Below are 22,185 nucleotides of genomic sequence, written 5' to 3' on the forward strand. Positions count from 1 at the left end.
CTCCTTGCCGGATTTTTTAGAACGGCAAGGAGGTTAAATCAGTCAATGTCCGATCGGGATTCAATTAGATTTGCCATTGCAAAACAATGGTGAATCCCGATCGGACAGGTCAGATTTAATCGGATCATAAATAGAATCATAGTCAAATAGCACAAAGAATCGTATCATGTAGATGGGGCTTAAGGCCTTGCTCACAATGTAGAATGGCCGTGCTTGCAATGTGCTTGACCGCACGCCAGCTGCGCTGCTGATATTCACCACAGTGAACGAGATTTGCAATGCATGCAGCAGTGTGATAAGTGTATTGCTCTGCAGCACATATGAACTGATCAGCAGAAGTGCCATCTATGCATTTCTGCAGTTTTTGCATATTGCACACCATACACTGTCGAAATGTGCACAGCAGCACGCATGTGAACAAGGCCTAATGCTGTGTGTGATCTCACAAAGAGACTGGAGTCTAAATTCACTTTAACTTGTAGCCATGTTAAGCACTAAGCCCTGCTAAACCACCACTAGCCCACAGCAAAACGAGGGGTTTATACCCCCTGAAATCCCCTCTGCTGTGTCTGAGCTTATGGCTGTAGCTCTGCCTCTTGGCGAGTCAATCCCCACCTCAACCCACCCCTCTCAGCCTTCCTTCACTGAGAGGGGCGGTGAGGCAGAGATCCACACAGTGTTGCATGGAGGCAGAGCTGCAGATGAAAGCTCTGCCTCCATGAGCAGCAAAATCCAGGACCAAGAAAGTCGTAGATTTTGCAGACGGGATTTGGGAGGTATATACCCCTCGTTTTGCTGTGGGATAGCCGCAGTTTAGCAGGGCTTATAGTGCTTAACATTGCTATAAGTTAAAAATGTGTGAATTTAGACTCGCTTCAGAGTCTGAGGGATGGGATTTTAAAAAAGATATTTAAAAAGGTGCCCCGGGAGGGGGGTACTTACCTCAGGAGGGGGAAGCCTCAGGGTCCCAATGAGGCTTCCCCATCCCTGTAGCTGCAGGCAATCCAGCGCTGGCTCCCCCAAAGCCTCCCGACAATCCTGACAAGGCTTGATACATTCACCTCTCCAGTATCCGGCGCAGAGTGGCTCTTCCTTCGGACTAGGCAGAAATAGCCAAGCTTAAAATCGTATCTGATCTACTGCGCAGGCACAAAAAGACTCATTTCCGTGCAGTAGAGCAGATCGAGCGAGGTTCAGCTACTTCTGCCTTAACCTGAACAGAGATCCACTACTGCACCGGATCCCAAGAGGTAACTAATTACATCACTGCACTTTGGGGGCTGCAGCTGGACAACAGAGAAGAACGGGGAAGCCTCATTAGGATCCAGAGGTAAGTACCCCCTCCGGGGATTTTCTCCTTTTAATTACAGGATTTCTTTAAAAAAATAATAAAAGTGCCGCTAGTTGGTTCCAGGCCTAAGGTTGCATCAGCCCAATGGCAAGTTGGCAGAAACAGTAATTTTGCCATTGGCTGTTAACTGTAGCATTCCTATGGTTACCTTAAAGAAAACCTGAACTGAAATTAAAAGCCAAAATAAACATGCACAAGTCATACTTACCTCCCATGTACTCTACTTATCAATCTCTTTCTCCTCTCCTACGTCCTATTCGTCCACTGTGATCAATTAAATTCTCTGTCCTCCATTTTGAAAATGGCCATTACCCCATAACAGCTTCCTGGTCAGTACACAGTTAAACTAACATCGCCACTTGAGCCATAGGGAAACATGGACACATCAGTTCTCCTCTCAGCTATAACTGACAGCAACTGATATATAACTGAGAGCAACTGATATATTTCAGCTCTGACAAAATGTTGTCAGAACTGGAAGGGATTATTGTCAGAAGAAAATGGTGAGCTTCTGAGAGGAACTGATGGCAAGGTAACTATGTAATGTTCATTTGAAGTTACCTCAGGTGTTTATTTTAAATAATTTTACTCAGTACAGGTTCTCTTTAAATTTTACCTGAAGGGATACCAAAATAGGACACTGGTGCCAATGCTGTGCTGTAGGCTGTCAAATAGGAGCTGTATAATGTGGAATCTGAACTTGCAACTTACCTCCAAGCAGCTCCTCAACCCCAAGCAGGAAGCAGCTCAGGCTCACTATTACACACAAAGGTATCTCAATTCTCAATAGCCTATTCATTGCAAACAGGGTAGTGAAAGTTCACATGCAGGGCTACCAACTATTGCAACAAGCTTGCTGTAAAGAGAACCTTGAAGTGAGAGGGCTATGGAGCCTGACAATGTGAAATACCAGCTGCCTGGCTGTCCTGCTAACCTGCCTCTAATACTTCTGACCATAGACCCTGAGCAAGCATGAAGATCAGAGGTTTGGCAAAGAAACTGACAAGATTAACTGCATGCTTGTTTAAGGTTTATGATTCAGACGCCACTGCAGCCAAACACACAGGGCTGTTGAGTTGGTACAAAAATCATTCGACTCAGTTTCTGAAACCTCCGACTCCAGGTAACCAAAATTGCTCCGACTCCACAGCCCTGCAAACATCAGCTGGTCTGGCAGGAAACTGTGTAAAGGAATACTGTAGGGTGAGGGGGGGGGGGGGATGAGTTGAACTACCCAGGGATTCTAATGGTCCCCCGCAGACATCCTGTGCCCACACAGCCACTCACCGATGCCCTGGCCGAGCCTCAGGTTCACTTCTAGAATTTCAGACTTTAAAGCCTGAAAACCACTGCCCCCCCCTCCAGTATTCCTTCAATTTTAATTGACATTAACAGCAGCATGCATTCTTACCTGGTGCTTCCTCCAGCCCAATGTATACTGTGCGCGTCCTCACTGTCTCTCTCCATTGCCCAGCGGCAAGCGCCAATAAACTGGCCAGTCATGTTGTGCATGCGTGGCCTAGCTGTGCACCCACCTGGCCAGGAGCGTTCTACGCATCCTGGCAACAGATGTGTGACTGATACACGCGGCCAGGCCAATTTTCCAACGCTTACTGCAGGGCAATGAGCAGCCTGGGAGAACAGGGAGAGCCCACGGCATGAATGGGGCTGGATGAAGACCCAGGCAAGTATAAAAAGCTTCAGCTATTACTGTCTCAAGTTTCCTTTAAAAAGAAAATATGGCAGCCTTCATATACCTGTTACTTCATGGTCCCTTTAAAGAGGCACTGTAGTGACAGTTATTCAGAATCAGGGCTGTGGAGTGGGTACAAAAATCACTGGACTAACGCAAGACTCCAGGTACCCAAAATGGCTCTGATTCCTAAGTCTAATACTTAGCAGGGCTGTAGATTTTTTACAAAAATCATTTGACTCCCAACTCAGACTCCAGGTACCCAAAATTGCGCTGACTCCAAAGCCCTGTTCAGAATACCCATTTTAAAGCAATGTTTCAGCATCAGAAACATTTTGTAACCCCATCATCCCTGAGGTTTAGCCTGAGCTGTTTAGACATGCTGAATTTTCCAGAGCATTCTGGGAGACCAGGTATACCTTCTACTGGCTTCGGAACACTCAGAAACAAACCTTCCAGGGAGATCACCAGACAGGATTAAAGATGTCGCCGCCTGTGATAAATTTCAGATTGTAAATCAGGGTGAGTAAAGCTTTTACAATGAGCAAACATTGACTAAATATATAAATTAACATTGTAAAAAAAATTTCACTACAGTACCCCTTTAAAGCTGACCTGAACTCAGATTATGTAAATGGCAATCCTATATAAAAAGAAAATGCTGCCAGCCAGGTTGTGAGTAATCCTTTGAGTCACTGACCCAGAATGCATACACAGATCATGCGTTCAGCTGGATGCTTGTTGCAGCAGAGAGGCTCAAAATACCTCAGGACAGAAACTCAGGCAATGAGCACCTCTGGAACCAGGTCAGCAATGGCAGGTTCCATAATCTCAGTATACATCAGCTCTAGAGAAGTGTTCTATATATACTGTACCTACATTACATATTCAGCTTTATTGGGCAGAGCAGCAGAATGGGTTGTCTCCATTTCACTGGTGGCAATCTGTGCCAATACCTGCATCTGAGCAGTCAATAACTAAAGACACATAAAGTACCCATTTAAAGATGCCCAGTTTTAATTGTTAATGATAAACAAAAGTTACGGGCAAAGATTAAGCAAGAGTACAGTGGCCCCAGCACATCTGTGGGCAATTTATCTTTGCTAGGATCGAGTAATGACCAGGGCTGTGGAGTCGGGGCAATTTTGCGCACCCGGAGTCGGAGTTGGAGTCGTTTCAGAAACTGAGGAGTCGGAGTTGGGAGTCGGAGTCGCATGATTTTTGTACAAAATCCACAGCCATGTTAAGTATTAGACTAAGGAGTCGGAGTCGAGGAGTCTGAGCAATTTTGGGTACCCGGAGTCGGAGTCGTGGTTTCAGAAACTGAGGAGTCGGAGTCAGAGTCGGAAGATTTTTGTACCGACTCCACAGCCCTGGTAATGACAATTGAAGGCTTTGGTTTGGCATCCCCCCTCCCCCCACACACACCTCTATAGCAAGCAGCATGTCTGTACAACACTTCTGGAAACCATCCCCAAATATCACAAACAGTTCAGTGACACAAATTGTATGTAGGTAAGGTCTTCTGAGATTAGGCTTGTATGCTGTAATTGAAAAAAATTGGGGGGGGGGTTAATTCCCTGGTGCTCCTACAGGGTTTCCTGAGCTGAGATCGGGCAGCTCCCTCCCTGGCCACGCCCCCTCCAGCACCCCTACACGATAAGACAGCCTCCATGCAGCATCGTGACCTATAGGTCACCAAACTGAAAGTGGGCGGCTGTTTTTGCAGCTACCTGATCCACTCAGCCCTGCAGATCAGGTATCCAACATTTGAGCCCACCTCGGCTCTCTTTAAAGAGGAACTGTAGTAAAAAAAAATGAAATAGTTTTTTTTTTTACAGTATTACCGACAAATTATAGCCTTTGCAAATTTTGCAAATTGTACAAATCTTTCCTTACACACCCCCCCCCCCCCCCCTCCTGTTCGTATCAGTTTTCCATCTCCACCGCTCTGCTTCATTAGCACAGCCAATATGATGCAACTGTCGATCTGAAAAATGACAGCAGAGTCAAATGTACGGCCAGTCCCAACGCATCATGCGGAACGGATGTGTTTGAACCCAACAATGTGAACAGATCCGTTAGCATCTGTTCTGCTAACAGACTTGTTAGTGCCAGTGTGACCTGGGCCTTAGTCCTGGTAGGTAATATCTCTGCAGAATGTTTACTGAAAGTTCAGAAGCCAGTACAAAATATGTCCCTCTCCCAGAATGCTCTGGGAGTAGAATTCCACATATCAAGTCATGTTAGGCTAAAAAGTCACTGGGAGGGCAAGACTACATATCACATAAGTAAATGGAAAGCAGAGACAAAGTTAGTTATGTAGCTAACCAAGCTTAAAGCAGACCTGAACGCCAAACTGCATCTCAGAAAAACAGCATAATAACCATTAAAGTGAATGGGAACCACAAAAAAAATAATAAATAAATAAATAAATACTTACCCAAGGAGAGGGAAGGCTATGGGTCCTATAGAGCCTTCCCACTCCTCTCCTGGTCCCCTCGTTCCGGTGCTGGCTCGCCCGGTAGCACTATGTGACTAAATTAGTCAAATACTGCTTTACCCGGCCGAAGGAGGCTTCAGAAGTCTTCAGGGAGCCCAAGTGCTCCTGAAGAAGTGCGGCCCTGTACTGCGCCTGAGCAAGCACACTCACGCCTGTGCAGTATCTAGCCGCACGTCTTTGGGAGAACACGGCTCCCGAAGACTTCCAAATACCCTTTCGGCGGGGGTTGAACTAGCACAGGATAGAGCACAGAGAGAGGAGACGGAAGGCTCTATACAAGCCAGAGCCTTCCCTCTCCTTAAGTATTTGCTTATTTTTTTTTTTTAAATGGGAGGTTCCCATTCGCTTTAAAGAAAAATATCTTTGTTACAGCTAACAAATCCTGCAATAAACCTGGAGTCTACTTCCTGCTTTCATGAAAGCATGCATATGTTTAACACCATGTGTTAAATTAGCCCTCTGCTCTGGCAGTCAGCTGACAGCTAAGGGATCAAATTACAGCTTGTGATTAGTCATACATGAGGGGGAATTAGGCTAAACTCTTTGCAAGAGTTCAGGTCCACTTTAACATACAAACACCCTATATTAGAAAAAAAAAGTGGGGAAAATGAGGTAAAAATGTACAGGGGCAAGACCCAAAACAGGTTAAATACAACACCACCTCTACATAGAATAAGTTTGAGCAGCAGGGCAATAAAGAAAAACTAGGATTCGCTGCTGTATTGCGCTCTCAAAACAAGTCAGACTCGTCCTGCCCAGCAGTTAAACATGACTCTTCCTGTAACATACATAGTTCATAGGCTGAATTTCCTGTTAAGGCAGTCCAGCAACAAGTAAAGTCCAACACAGCCACATCCATCTTACACACTGCTGTGGCAGTTTACCTAATCATGTCACTAAGCAGCAACAAGAAGTTTCATCAATCTCTCCAAAGACAAAACAACCTCACTAACGCCAGACAAAAAAAAACAAACTAGCACTTGAAGTAAAGAACACAGATCAGGCTTTCCTGCACAGCAGAGCTGAAAGGTTGAGGAAATTACCGATAAGGGTCGTAGAGCAGCAGTCTTCCTGGAGAACTGGGACAGGATTCCCAGGAATGGGGCGGTGAGTTAAATATAAACAGCCTGACAGAATGAGCAAGCGCACAGCTTCCTCCTCTCCAGGGTAGGGAACGGCTCTCTCCCCTCTGGACATCTGATCCCTCACTGCAGAAGCTGCTAGATGAAAACAAACAGCCCTTTCTCTAAGCAAGCAGGCAAAGGAGGGAAGGAGGGACCCAAATCCTGCAAGGTCTGGGTGTTCATGCATAAAGATTCAGAAGTTAAGGGTCCTCCTAACACCGCAAACAAGAAAAAAAAAAAGAGGGGGGGGAGAGTTTAGGAACAATTGCTGTACAGATGCACTGCTTGGCTTTTTGTATGGAAAACAAAAAAGTTTGCCTTCTTAAAACAGAAAGGATTTGCAATAATTCGGGTTGGAGTGAACTCTGAAGTGTCTCCCTGTGCATCACTGCTGATTTGCATATTTCAGCAGTGATGCACTTGGGAGACATCGGAGTACATTCCAACCTGAATTATCGCAATACTGTCTGTTTTAAGAAAGCAAACTTGTTTTCCATAGCATTTTATTAGGGGGCTTTTTGGACCATTGTAGTCCCTTACACACTCCAATAAGTTATGGTTCACCATGAGCTTGCTGGTTAGTCTGTACCTCAGCTTTTTGTAGAGATCCAGTTTTTTTTTTATAAAGAAAACCAAGCGAGAATGATATGAAGGCTGGCATATTGAATACCAGTTGCCTGGCAGTCCTGCTGATACTCTGCCTCTAATACTACTCACCCTAGCCCCTAAACAAAGCATGCAGATCAGATGTGTGACCATCTGACTAGATTAGCTGCATTATTGTTTCAGGTGGTAATTTCAGAAATTTGTCAGTTTTTCCAGATCACAAAAACAGTAGACTGATCAAGTTTAAGCAATGTACCTACGTCGTGATTGGATTTTTTTGAGCTACGAACTCATTTAGGCAATCTCGCAATGTGGGTACAGGTGCACAATCATGCGAATGTCGCTCAGCTTTGTGTACAATAAATTACCATCACAGCAGATTGAATCTTTAAGATCCTGATGACACCACACAACGTACTGCGATCGATTGTCCTGTTCAGGGCCGTCGTGCATACCCGCCAGCAGGAAGATCATTCAGTCACTCGTGAAGGAGAAGTCACTGGAACCAGCTTCCTGGGTTGTCGCAAGACGAGGCTTTAGGTTACTCATGAGCATTTCCCACAGATCAGTTGCCCATAGAAGCCAATGGTGGAACCTCAGCCGGTCCAGACTCTAGAAGGTCCTCAACAGGCAACCGGAATGGATCTTGCACTGTCCGCTCCAGCTGGTAGTTTACAATGCACCTCCAGTGTGGAGGCTCTCAGGATGAGAACAGAAATGCCTACAAGTGGCAGGCAGACCTTGCTGACCTCGGCACAAAACAAACCCCACTTTGGCCAAATAAAGGCTAAGGGCCTGAGCCCACTAACGCAGTTGTGTCAATTTTTCAGCATCTGTAACATTGATGTGTTGCTGAAAAGTGGACAACTGCGTTAGTGGGCCCAGGTGCTAAAAAGTGTACGTAAGATGCTGAACTCTGAACCTAAAGTCATTACAGATTAATCAGTGGATAAAATCTGAGAAGAGTGACAAAGCAAACCCACTGCAGGTCAGGGTTCATTCACAATCATTTCACTGGCAAGAAATTGTCTAACTGGAACAAAGCGGAAAATTCCAAAGCACTCAACCGGAACGTTGGGGACAATTTACCTGGGCATTTGGTAGCAACATTTAGCATCAGTATTACAGCACCACAAGCATATTTGACAAGTACTTGTCAAAAAAAGGCTCATGCGCTCCCATCTGAGTACAAGCCTCTCCGTACTAGGCATGTGCGAGTACAGCCTGTGCATGCCCAGCAGACTGAAGCAGCTCAGGGACTCCAATTGATGTAGAGCCACAAAAGGAGGGTCCTGGGCAGTAGGGGGCTCAATGAGGGTCTGGGAAGTCTCTAGAACAGGGACACCCCAACTCTAGTCCTCAAGGGTCATATCCATGCAAGTGTATAAGATGGACCAAGATATAGCAAATTTGTTCTACAAAGAGACACTGAAGCGAAAAAAAAGATATGATTTGTATGTGTAGCACAGCTAAGAAATAAAACATTAAAGAGACTCTGTAACATTAAAAAGATCCCCTGGGGGGGTACTCACCTCGGGTGGGGGAAGCCTCCGGATCCTAATGAGGCTTCCCACGCCGTCCTCTGTCCCACGGGGGTCTCGCCGCAGCCCTCCGAACAGCCGGCGACTGTGCCGACTGTCAGTTCAATATTTACCTTTGCTGGAGCGTGGGGCGCTGTGGCGGCTTTCCGTTCCGAACTACACGGAAATACCCGATCTCATTCGGGTCCGCTCTACTGCGCAGGCGCAGGAAACTTGCACCTGCGCAGTAGAGCAGATCCGACGGCGATCGGGTATTTCCGTGTAGTTCGGAGCCGACAGCCGTCAGAGCGCCTGCGCAGGTGCCAGGAAGGTAAATATTGACGTCACCGCTGCACGGACTCCACGGAGGGCTGCAGCGAGACCCCTGACGGATGGAGGACGGCGTGGGAAGATTCATTAGGATCCGGAGGCTTCCCCCACCCGAGGTGAGTACCCCCCAGGGGATCTTTTCATGTTACAGATCCTCTTTAAGATCAGATACATCAGTGTAATTGTTTCCAGTACAGGAAGAGTTGAGAAACTCCAGTTAACTCTATGCAAACAAGCCATTAAGCTCTCCGACTAAGTTAGTCGTGGAGAGGGCTGTTATCTGACTTTTATTATCTCAACTGTTCCTGGACTATTTACTTTTCCTCTGCTAGAGGAGAGGTCATTACTTCACAGATTGCTCTGAAAGACTCATTTTGAATGCTGAGTTGTGTAATCTGCACATATTATAGAATGATGCAATGTTAGAAAAAACACTATATACCTGAAAATAAAAGTATGAGAATATTTTCTTTGCTGCTAATCTTCCAGTAATTATTCATAGTACACAACCAATTCACTATATTTTTTTTTTTTGCTTCAGTGTCTCTTTAATACTCCTTTCCTGATCCAGTCCCATCAATAAAATTTAGCTGTGCCAAAAATGTGCGAGGATCTCAGCCCCTAAGGAATAGAGTTGGACACCCCTAATCTAGAGCATCCAAAGATTTCCTACTTTTAGGCAAGCATCCAATGCTGGGAATACACTGGTCGTTTCTGGCACTCGATTCTGCACCCAATCGTTTTGCCCGCACAAATCTCTTATCTTCTGCTCGTTTCTTATTTTTTCTTTAATTCACTTCAAATGACAAATCAAGCAGCAAAACGATCAAGCGGTGATCGGACATGTCAGAAATTATCTAACCAGCTCAGAACCGAGCCATGTATTCCCAGCATAAACTTCACAGGTTTTCTTTTAATTGCACTTCCTTATCAGCAATTCTCCAAAAGTGCCATACTGGCAGCACAAGAGCCAATTTAGACTGTTGACAAGTTTAAATCTTATGCTGGGTACACTGAGATTCTGCCCAATTTACTGTCAGATCGATTTCCAACATGTTCAATTTTCTTTCCAATCGGTTTCGAGGCATTTTCTATTCACTTTAATAGGAAGTCAATCATGTTGGAAATCATCGCTCTGACAGTAAATCGGCCAGAAAATCTCAGTGTACCCAGCATAATGGATTCTCTAGAGCAGGCACTGCATAGAGTCAGCCATTTTAAGAGCAGAGACAAAAACAAACTATAAAGGCAGTAAGATCTGATAGCACAGCTGCATCATGAGGGATAAAGTACACCATGGCACAGCAATATCAGTAGCTCTTGCTGAATCATTAGCTTAAGTGTCAAGTTTGTAATCTGCTGTTTACAGGTGCCGTTCCAACTGCACAGCCTTGTGCCAGGATCTGCCTGTCCTATCGTGCCAGTCAGTGTTTGGGCTGTGACAACCAGCAGATTACATGGAGCCACTCAATACTGCATAGGCATGATCTGCCCTATATAGAGCAATATTACAGCTCTGATCTGTAATGCAACCTGCCCAATAAATCAGGGCTGTGGAGTTGGTACAAACATTTTTAGACTCCAACTCCTCAATTTATGAAACCACGACTCCAACTCAGACTCTGGGTACCCAAAATGGTTCAGACTCCCACTCCTTAGTCTAATACTTAAAAAAGGGCTGTGGATTTTGTACAAAAATCATCCGACTCAGACTCCTCAGTTTATGAAACCAACTCCAGGTGCCCAAAATTGCCCCGACTCCACAGCTCTGCAATAAGTTAGCAGTAGTTCTGAAATGTGGTGTGAAGGGTGGGGATTAAAGCCTTATGCTGGGAACAGTACGATTTTCTGTGCAATAGATGGATGAGATAGATAAAATCCGTCATGTCAGATATCGCGCCTGATCATTTCCATGCTCGATTTCTCATAGCAGTGAATGGAAAGAGAAGAAAAAGAAAAGGGAATCGTGCCAGAAAGATGCTATGCATTTTAGTAAGGGGGCTTTTTGGACCATTGTAGCCCCTTACACTCCAATGAGTTCTGGTTCACCATGAGCTTGTTGGTTAGTCTGTACCTCTGGTACTGACTCCAAACCCCTACCACATGTTGGCTGAAAGAACAGAACCAGATTTCCACATGCAGAGATGCACTACCCAGCAAGTATCAGACCAGCCTTCTACCTGCCAAGGCCATTTACCATCGCGGAAACACTGAAGTGAAAACTTCTGTGACCTATCCCCAAGGCCTCATTCACATCATTTAAGATAGATGGATATCCAACTTTCTTCTGCAGTGCTTTACAGAGTATATAGTGTCTTGTCACTAACTGCCTCAGAGGAGCTCACAATCTAATCCCTACCAAAGTTGTATGTCTATGTACAGTATGTATTGTGTTGTGTATGTATCGTAGTCTAGGGCCAATTTTTAAGGGGAAGCCAATAAACTTATTGGTAGGTTTTTGGGATGTGGGAAGAAGCCAGACATGGGGATACTAACTCCTTTCAGATGTTGAACTGGCTGGGAGTCAAACAAGGGACCCAGCACTGCAAGCCAAGAGTGTTAACAACTATGCACCATGCTGCCCAACCACTAAGATGGCCGAGCGATCGGAATACAACACGTACGATCGCATGCCATCTGTGGCGCCATGCACTGCCGATCCCGTTCACTATAGTGAATGAGTTAGCGCTGATTTCCCCCACAAAAAAAAAAAAAAATGCATGCAGCAGTGCATCACTGCACATATGATGGGAACAGTAGAAGTGCTGTCTATGCACTTCTGCCATTCTTGCATGTCGCACACTATATGCACTGCTGAAATGTGCACAGCAGCGTATATAGTAGGAACAAGGCCTAAAAAGGGACAGGAAAGAACTGAGGGCTTAAGACTGGGATGGGTCCGTTTGAAAGTTTGGGCTTCCTGTCACTTATGTAGGAGCTCCTCTCCGATACGCCCTTAAGAGAATGAATGGAAATTAGGATTTAAGTTTAATGAACATGAGACTGTTTGCCATGTAAATGTGGCTTAAAGAGGAACTCCAGTGAAAATGTAAAAAAAGTGTTTTATTTTTACAATAATTATGTATAAATGATTTAGTCAGTGTTGGCTCATTGTAAAATATTTTAAATCCCTGATTTACATTCTGACATTTATCACATGGTGACATTTTTACTGCTGGCAGGTGCTGTCAAAAGGAGATGCTGCTTGCTTTTTGGCAGTTGGAAACAGCTGTAAAAAGCCATTTCCCACAATGCAACAAGGTTCACAGACAGGAAACTGCCAGGACCATGGTCCTCAGAGTTTCTTGTGGGAGGAGTTTCACCACAATATCAGCTATACAGAGCCCTCTGATGATCCGTTTGTGAAAAGGAATAGATTTCTTATGTAAAAGGGGGTATCAGCTACTGACTATGATAAAGTTCAATTCTTGGTCACGATTTCTCTTTAAGATAAAAATAAAGCAGCTAAAAAATAGAGTGCCTGGGCTGTTTTGAAGTATGGTTTTCACATTTACTACCGGAAGCACGTCCCTCTGCTGATGCAATTTGCCACGCAACGTGGTGGGATGAAGTGTGCGCTATCTGGAATGCAGGTGTGAGCTTCTACCCCCATTTAACAGAGTGCCAAACAAGCATTTTTTTGTGCCTTTATCCACAAAAATGCATAGATCAATGCATAGACTGCACGGTCTGAGGTTTCCACTAGTGTTGCAATTCACTTTGGAATTGCAACGCATGTTGCATGCATTTGTGTGTTCGCTATTCCACTATAATGGAATCACACCCTCATAGGGGAGGAATGGTGTACAAACTGAGTGCTGTGATTGTCACCTGTATTGCACGCAGCATGATAGTGGAAACTGACTTTGTAGAGACACTTCAACAAAAGAAAGGCAAATTCCGGGCACCAGATGAGTTGCAGAAGACACCACTTTATTTCATCCCACCAAACAAATACACATCACGGTAGGTCTGACAGCCGTTTCGCAAATTACTTGCTTCCTCAGAGGTCTCTGAGGAAGCAAGTAATTTGCGAAACGGCTGTCAGACCAACTGTGATGTGTATTTGTTTGGTGGGATAAAATAAAGTGGTGTCTTCTGCAACTCATCTGGTGCCCGGAATTTGCCTCTCTTGTTGAAGTGGATCTTTCTCACCGGAAGCACAGCGAGCTGGTCACTAGTCCCCCACCATAGGCTGTCAGGTGCATCTAGTGCTGATTTTTTCCTCTCCCAAGCTGCTAAATGGACTTTGTAGAGAGATTTAAAAAAAAAAAAAAAAAAAAAAAAAAAAAAAAAAAAAAAAAAAAGCACTAGGAAACTCCAAGAGACCCAACCCACTTATCTGACTGCCTAGTACGCAGAAAGTGTGCAAAACATTCTGAAGTACAGCCCTGGGTAGGAGCATATGCAGAGAATAGGGATGCAAATAAATGGAGTGCATGCACATTTTGTATGCAGGTACATACAGCTTGAAAATGGACCAATCAAATTCCACTTTGACGAGTTTTGATTGGCCCATTTTTAAGCTGCAAACAAAATTAGCACAATTCTGTATCAACTCTGGAAGGTCCAGATGAGCGATCTTACTCTGGTTACATCTGAGAGCAATGTGCAGATAAATGTATAACAAACCTGAAAATAGTCAAATATATGTAATAAAGAAAAACTAGACCTTTCCTAGGGTCTCATTGTTAATTTGAATTTCTAAGAATTCTAAACAGCTAACATATCTGTGATGTAAAATCTGTTCATGCAGCTGCAAGACAATTACCTTTTGAACTTTATCACAAAAGAGTTTTCTAGCAAACAAAAAAGTGTTTTGCCTACTGTTTACTTTTCAGGAGAGCCAGCTAATTTGTAATGGAATTAAAAAAAACAAAAAAAAAAAAACACGTTCTTAGTAGGACTAGCACTACATGTACTTTTGTTTGTCTCAACATGTCAGCTCAGGTATGCTTCATTCTGCAAGAGAAATGAAGCATCTTTCTCCAGTACACATTCTTTACATACTATGAGAACCAGATTTGCAGGCAACAGATAGCAGCTTTGTTTTGATGTACACAACTTCCTCAGTGGATTGGTATAAGATGTACACCATGTAAAATATGGTAACAGTACACTCCTAACTGTATATACTCAAATGTAATCCAGGATTTTAGCTCCCAAGATGCCCTCCAGGAGGATCTTTAAGAGCTGGTTCAGACAGACCCCACTAGATACCAGGTATACTTTATGGGGAAGGGAGACAACTAGACATCACATAACACTATGTGGGGAAAGACTTCAAGACACCAGAGAACACTGTATAGGGAACAGAGTTGGTACCACTAGACTCCAAGGAATGTTATATGGGGGAGGGACCACTAAGCCACAAGAGAAGTGATATGGGGCAGGAACCCAGAGCCAGAAACTAATAGCCCATACTCACGGGCAACTTTTTGGCCTGTCGCCAGCACACGTGAGCGTGTGCGCAACAGCTCGTCACCAGGTCCCTCCGCATACACACAGCAGAGGGCCTCTCCCCGCCAGAAGCCCAATGGATACTTCTCTTGTTGCTGTTGCTAGTCTGCGTACTCACACAGACTAGCAACAGTTGCGGCGGCGACTGTCGACAGGCGATTGAGCAGTTCAATCACCCAGCAACATCAGCAACGAGCGACAGTTCAGGGTGCGCGCCCAGGCAACACCACATACTCACGGGCGACCTGTCGCTTCAACACGCACGCCGCACATTGCAGCAACATTTGTAGCCCGTGAGTATGGGCCATTCGTTGCATACAATGACCCTCACCCTCCAGCAACCAGCCTTCAGGCATGGCAATGGCAATCACTTCAGCTCCTGCCACCCCAACTTTACCAAACCTTATTTTGTGGAAGATGAGGATTTCCTGCAGTGTTTTTTTTTTTAAACAAATTAGTGGTCACAACCATGTTGCCAAAATAAGGGAAGCAGCCATGGGTCCCCTCAACTTGACTGGCACCAGCACTTTAATCCAATCTAATGTCTAATTATTGGACACACAAAAAAAAGCAGTGTATGGCTACTTTTACAAAACACTCATCCATACCTCCCAACTTTGAGAAAGACATGCCAAAGATTTCATAAGAAAAATATTTTGTTTTAGAATTCAAACCATACTGGTCCTTTCTATCCTGGTTCATTTTCCTTCATATTAACATTTTAAAATTAGTACTACATCAATTTAAAAGGATGAGAATAAAGTTGAGTCAAACTTTTAAATAGAGAAATATACATTACATAGAAAGAGGGACAAGGCCCCCAAAGAGGGACTGCCCCTCCAAAAGAGGGACAGTTGGGAGCTATGATCATCTGTTGTAAAGAGAAGTCTGTCAATCTCTGCTCAGAAAACACTTTATACTTCCTGTCTCATCCCACTAAGTGGTGTGCAAAAAAAAAGTAAGGCAATGAAAGGCCCCCCAATGAGAGACACAGATGTTGACAGTAACTCTAGGTCTCCCTCCACAACAATGCAACTTCCAGTTAAAAAAATGATGTTTATAAGTGTCAAGCACAGGGATGGCAATAGTGATGATGGGGAAGGGGGGGTAGTGACTGGTACTGCCAGCACCCCTCCCCCACAGCCTCTCCAGCACAGGAAGACAAACATGTCGCCCCCTAAGGCCACACCACCCAGCACCGCGGAGCTGACACGTCACCAATCCACGCCGTCTCCCTACAGCCCTCCGCGCAATGAGCGGCTGCCCAGCCTCGCCATGGCTGCTATTATGGCCCTCCTCACCTTCCGAGCTCAGCTCTTCACGGCCTGCCACAGCCCGCAGGAAAAATGGCGTCTGCTTTATAAGGTGATCGGGCCCAGTACGGTAGTCACATGACGTTCCCCGCCCTTCTCGGCTGTCACCAGCATCAGGTGACCGGGCGCTGAGCGAAGCGGCGGCCATCTTAGCTGTGGGCCAATCCCTTCAGGGGGCGGAGAAAGCCGAGGCGGACAGACAGCTGTGAGGTAGCTGGAGTGTGTGCAAGTAAAAGCTCTAGTTTATCGGTATTCGTTATACTCTGGTAAGAGTTGCTTCAATGATATGCTTCATTGATTACTGCATTTGGTTACAAATGTCAGAAAATGACTATTTTACCATGTTCACGTTCACAATGTTTTCTGCCTGAAATGACCGTTTGTGGAAAAAGTGCTGAAAAAAGTGCAGTAACATTTTGTACAAAATTTTTATTTTTGAGGCAAATTACACTGAAAAATGGAATTCATACTTGTTACATTCTTAAAGGATACCAGAGCTCACATTTTTTGGAGAAACGGGGGCGCAGGTATATACTGTTACCTGCGCTGATGCCCACCGCTTCCCCCCTCAGCCGCGCATAACTCACCTAATAGTCAGCCCCCCCCCCCCCCGGGATCCGCTTCTGGTCAGCCGGGTTGGGACTCGCTGCGCAGGCTCCGGCCGTGAGCACACTGCATGCATATGATGTGACTGCGTCATGCGCAGTGCGCTCCCGGGCTCAAACGCTCTCTGTAGGATGCGTGCAGCCCGGCCGTACCTGCACAGGATGGTAGGTGAGTTATGGGGGGCTGAGAGGAGAACAGGGGGAGAGGTAGACCTCAGCACAGGTAAAAGTATATGCCTGCTCCCCCATTTCTCAAAAAAATTTGAGCTCTGGTATCCTATTAATTACCGATTTTTTTATAAACTGTATGTACCTGGCGCTATTTTTCACAGCGCTTACGAGTTGTGTTTGCAGGACTTTGTAATTTTCCCACAGAAAATGATATTATTCCGCATTTTTATCAAATTATTAACTTTTTTTCCCTATTACCGTCATGTTACTGCACTATTTTGCCTAACTTTACTAGCGCTCTTTAAAATTTTTGTGAATGTGGTAAAAAATCGGTAATTTATGATGGCGGTTATTTTCTGACATAAATTTAATTACTGTCCGTGGTATTGTGAATCAAGGCCAATGATATTTTAAGTGATTGATAAAGTTTCCTTGTGAACATATTACCACAGACACCATTCACTAGGCCTGAACTTTCCAATGAGGGTTCAGTCACGTGAAGTTTTAATGTACAGTGACCAGACATCCCAGTGTACCTGGGACATGTCTCAGAATTAGGGGCCCCCTTCCCAGGCACAAACATGACCCAGCCAATGTCCCAGGTGGGCCTTCTTTCGTGTCCCCCCTCCCCCCCCTAGCTGTTTCTGGGCAGTGTACTTAAAGTTAACCTTAACCGAGTGAATTAAATACATTTTCCCTTACCTGGGGCTTCTTGCTTGCACGGGGCGGTCCTGCTAGCGACGCAATCTTGCGATTTGCGTCCAACTGAAGCCTCCCACCTGAATGCTAATGGCTGCTAGATGTGGTATGGCAGGTAAAGGGTGTATGACAGTGCATCCTGATTGGCTGACGAGCACCTGCTGACGACTCAAATGTAGCTGCATGCATGTATTGCTGTGTTCTATTGCTTGTGTGTGTCGAATTTAGCATTCAGTATGGAGGCAGTGTTGGTGGGTTTTCTGGATGTGAGAGGTCCAGAGCCTGGGTGTGAGAGGTCCAGGCCCACCTGCACTCCCTCCAGGTATCGCGCATTGGCCTTGGGGCCCCGGCCAGTGAGAGAGGTCCGGGGCCCCTGGCCATCGTGCGAACCAATCGTGTGTTTTTAAACTTTTTTTTCAGCTCTAGGACATGGCGGACAGGTGAGCGGTTAGGGAGGGACCCATGTGGGAGGGATGCCTGCACGGGGCGGTCCTGCTAGCGACGCAATCTTGCGATTTGCGTCCAACTGAAGCCTCCCACCTGAATGCTAATGGCTGCTAGATGTGGTATGGCAGGTAAAGGGTGTATGACAGTGCATCCTGATTGGCTGACGAGCACCTGCTGACGACTCAAATGTAGCTGCATGCATGTATTGCTGTGTTCTATTGCTTGTGTGTGTCGAATTTAGCATTCAGTATGGAGGCAGTGTTGGTGGGTTTTCTGGATGTGAGAGGTCCAGAGCCTGGGTGTGAGAGGTCCAGGCCCACCTGCACTCCCCTCCAGGTATCGCGCATTGGCCTTGGGGCCCCGGCCAGTGAGAGAAGTCCGGGGCCCCTGGCCATCGTGCGAACCAATCGTGTGTTTTTAAACTTTTTTTTTCAGCTCTAGGACATGGCGGACAGGTGAGCGGTTAGGGAGGGACCCCTGTGGGAGGGATGCCTGCACGGGGCGGTCCTGCTAGCGACGCAATCTTGCGATTTGCGTCCAACTGAAGCCTCCCACCTGAATGTTAATGGCTGCTAGATGTGGTATGGCAGGTAAAGGGTGTATGACAGTGCATCCTGATTGGCAGACGAGCACCTGCTGACGACTCAAATGTAGCTGCATGCATGTATTGCTGTTTTCTATTGCTTGTGTGTGTGGTTCGAATTTAGCATTCAGTATGGAGGCAGTGTTGGTGGGTTTTCTGGATGTGAGAGGTCCAGAGCCTGGGTGTGAGAGGTCCAGGCCCACCTGCACTCCCTCCAGGTATCGCGCATTGGCCTTGGGGCCCCGGCCAGTGAGAGAGGTCCGGGGCCCCTGGCAATCGTGCGAACCAATCGTGTGTTTTTTTTTTTTTACCTGGGACATGTCCCAGAATTAGGGGCCCTCTTCCCAGGCACAAAGATGACCCAGCCAATGTCCCAGGTGGGCCTTCTTTCGTGTCCCCCCTCCCCCCCTAGCTGTTTCTGGGCAGTGTACTTAAAGTTAACCTTAACCGAGTGAATTAAATAAAGTTTCCCTTACCTGGGGCTTCCACCAGCCCCCTGCAGATGTCCTGTGCCCAAGTTGGGACAAACCGATCCTCTGGTACCCCACAGCCAGCTAGTTCCATTTTCAGTGCGCCTGCGCCGCCCTGGCCACGTGCGTCCCTCGATCACTCACCCGTTGCTGTGGCCATCCAGCGCAGTATGCCAGCGCATGCGCAGGACATCTGCACAGGGCTGGTGAAAGCCCAAGGTAAGTGAAACTTTTTTTTTTATTCACTCGGTTATGGTTCACTTGAAATTTGTAATGGTGGGCTCACACTGCTCAATTACATGGGAGGTTCTCCCTAATCATATTTTGTGTTGGGAGGTACAATGCTTAAAGTGGACCTGTAAGGAGAAATAAAGTAAAAGTTACTTACCTCAGTAGATAGAGGCTCTGGATAAACCAGAGATTTCCAGAATCATTCTTGAGCCCACCATTCCCACGTCAGGAACCTCTAAACATATTCGTCAGTAAATTGTCCTATTTGTTCTTGTGTTCGCACTCCTGTCCATCTACAAGCGCTGATGTACTGTGCATGAGCGAGTACAGTCCACATCTATGCAGTAGCATGAAGCTGCCCATACATGCTTAGCCTTGTGGTACTGTTGAGGTGCAGACCATACTAATGCAAGCAGATAAAGTCTTAGTTATTGGTGAATGTTTTCTTTATTGTGTCATGAATTTATTAGGATCTTGAATTTCCCTTTTTTTTTTTTTATATGAGTCGGGGAATTGTGCATTCCAATAAATAGAACAGTAGAATTTGTGTAAAAAAAATCTACAGACATATTTATATGAGTTTTCTCAAGACAGTAATCATTTGAGCTGTAGGAAAAGATCTTACATAGTAATCTTACATAGTTATTTTGGTTGAAAAAAGACATACGTCCATCGAGTTCAACCAGTACAAAGTACCTCTCCAATTTCTTCTCGAACACAGCAGTTTCTACCAAAGCAAATAAGGAGGTGGGGGCGAGAGTTTTGGAGTCAAAATTAGGAAGACTCAGTGAACAAGAAACCAAACTGTTCTGGACAGTGGCAACATTAAAAAGGTACAAACAAGATGGCATAGTAGCTAGAGGCTTTAGACAGTATCGAGAACCATCTGAATACAGAGACGATAAAGAATTTGTGGATGAATGGACGGAGGCCTACTTAGAACTAGCCACGAAACTACAAGATATTGTGCTAAGACGCACCGTTAAAGAATATAATAGAATTTCAGAAGATTTACAGGATACTAAGAACAAGTTCAAGGCATCCGTGACCACCATTAGATTTGACTTCACCACCACTAAAATTGAAGATAAAGTGATTAAAATACAGGACGAAATCAAGACTAGAAAATTGCGAAAATTCTTTCGAGATAAAGAGGATTTCAAAAAGGGGAGAGTTTTCAACTGGGGCCCTACACCATTCAATAGAGGAGGGAAAGATCCTAAAAGAAAGGGCTACTGGACCACAGACTCAGGGTCCGACAGCGATATAGAGGCCCCGAAGGGAGAAAAAACCCCCAAGAAAAAGATCCCAAAGAAACATCCTAAAAAAGGAAAGAAAAAGAACGTTACAGAAATTAATAAGGAAGAGTCAACATCACACGCAGCATGTGCAGAAGCAGCAGCCCCTTTAGGGGAAGAATCCGACGAGGAGGACGCAAGCGATCCAGAAATCGATACAAAAGTAGTGAGATGGGAAAGATCGAATACCTTGAGAGATGTGAACAAGAAGAAAAATGCAAAGAATTAAACAATGAAGAACTACAAATACAAGCCACAGAAAATGAACTACAAGTAGTAAACATTTCAGGCCAAGAGATTCCGAAGAACTGCATTTCTTTACTCAAAAAAGGACTCAATTTTTGTCCAACTCAGGAATTCGACTTCGTTAATTTCTCCATTGATCTCTACAAAGCTACCCGTAAACTGGTGATTCGACAGAGGTTCTATCACCCGGATCCTGACATCACCGGAGAATCGAGATCTTCTGAAAAGCCTCTACTTTCTACTCTATCCCCAATGACAGCTATAAACGGAGCTACAGAGAGGGGAGCAATCCCATCCTCTGTTGATCTTGACAGCGAGGGGAGCCACTCCTTCTCTTCTTTTCTTTCTAATCTCCCTACTAACTCCTCTGACTATACCTTTTCTTTTCCTCAAATGACAAAGGAAGTCCAACATGGCAATCTGGGCTTTAGCCCTGTAACCCAGTGGACACCAACGGATGAGGAAATCTTGCAATCTCTAAATGAACTGTTAGAGGAGAACCTTGAAGAGGGGCAGATCTCAGCTGAGAATTCAGAAAGACTACCCCTGGGAGATAGTAAGAGCTTTAGAGCCTGTCGATCAGTCCAGCCGTTTCCAGTTACACCAGGTTCAGCTATAGACCATTTTCAAAACTGTGTGCTCAAGGACATAAAAGCTGAAATATATGATTCTATGGCCTCTAATCTATCTGGGGACGAATGGAAGGCGATTACATGGTTTAAACACAGACGAGATCTAGTGTTGAGGAGAGCCAACAAGGGAGGAAACCTAGTCATAATGACTGACGTTCAATATAAAGCAGAAGCGCTTAGACAACTTAATGATAAAGACATCTATCTTCCCTTGCCGGCTGATCCTACGCACAGATATTCAACTAAATTACGGTCATTGTTACATAACGGTGCCGAAAAGGGATTTCTCTCCAATAAATTGGCCAATGATCTTCTCCCATTGTTCCCCAGGCGACCAGTATGGTATCATATACCGAAGTTACATAAGTCTATGACCTCTCCGCCGGGGCGTCCCATCGTATCTGGATGTGGATCTCTCACAGAGAGATTGTCCAGATACCTCGACCACCTCCTGCGCCCCCTACTGGGGGGAGTACCATCCTATCTGAGGGACACTTTACAAGTCCTTCAGATGGTTGAGCATGCCACCTGGGTCCCTGGTGATAGACTGGCCACTATTGACGTGGTCAGTCTTTATAGCCGGATCCCACATGACCTGGGTATACAAGCTGTAAGACAATTTTTACTAAGGACAAATAAGGACGAGAAATATGTTGATTTCCTTTGTGAATGTCTAAATTTCGTATTGACACACAATTCTTTTCTTTTTGATAATAGATGGTATCATCAGGTATCAGGGACGGCTATGGGGACCCCGGTGGCATGCTCTTATGCTAATCTCTTCCTGGGGGCGTGGGAACAGTCTGCCGTGCTCTCGGATGCCAATCCTTTCCGTGGGCTCGTCAGACAGTGGTCGAGGTATGTGGACGACGTCCTGGTGGTGTGGTCAGGTACTGAACATGA

At 45.4% G+C, this 22,185-nt stretch overlaps 2 protein-coding genes across 7 annotated transcripts in view; one reads left to right on the forward strand and one right to left on the reverse strand.

The window, feature by feature from the left end:
* Window positions 1-16,007, reverse strand: part of MARCHF7 (membrane associated ring-CH-type finger 7) — a 68,421-nt gene extending 52,414 nt beyond the window's left edge. For 2 of the 3 annotated variants that reach the window (XM_068245701.1, XM_068245699.1), the window contains exon 1: window positions 15,889-16,007. The gene's annotated coding sequence lies outside the window, so the exon portion shown is untranslated. Of the gene's footprint in view, window positions 1-6,590; window positions 6,683-15,888 lie in introns of those variants that run through there. The other variant, XM_068245700.1, reaches the window with a different exon arrangement.
* Window positions 16,008-16,065: 58 nt separating this feature from the next.
* The window catches only part of LOC137525027 (uncharacterized), a 301,925-nt gene continuing 295,805 nt past the window's right edge, over window positions 16,066-22,185 (forward strand). For 2 of the 4 annotated variants that reach the window (XM_068245703.1, XM_068245706.1), the window contains exons 1-2: window positions 16,066-16,166; window positions 22,000-22,140. The gene's annotated coding sequence lies outside the window, so the exon portion shown is untranslated. Of the gene's footprint in view, window positions 16,167-21,999; window positions 22,173-22,185 lie in introns of all 4 variants that reach the window. The other 2 variants (XM_068245704.1, XM_068245705.1) reach the window with 2 other exon arrangements.

The sequence above is a fragment of the Hyperolius riggenbachi genome, chromosome 7 (assembly GCF_040937935.1).
Source record: "Hyperolius riggenbachi isolate aHypRig1 chromosome 7, aHypRig1.pri, whole genome shotgun sequence".
Taxonomy (NCBI): Eukaryota; Metazoa; Chordata; class Amphibia; order Anura; family Hyperoliidae; genus Hyperolius; species Hyperolius riggenbachi.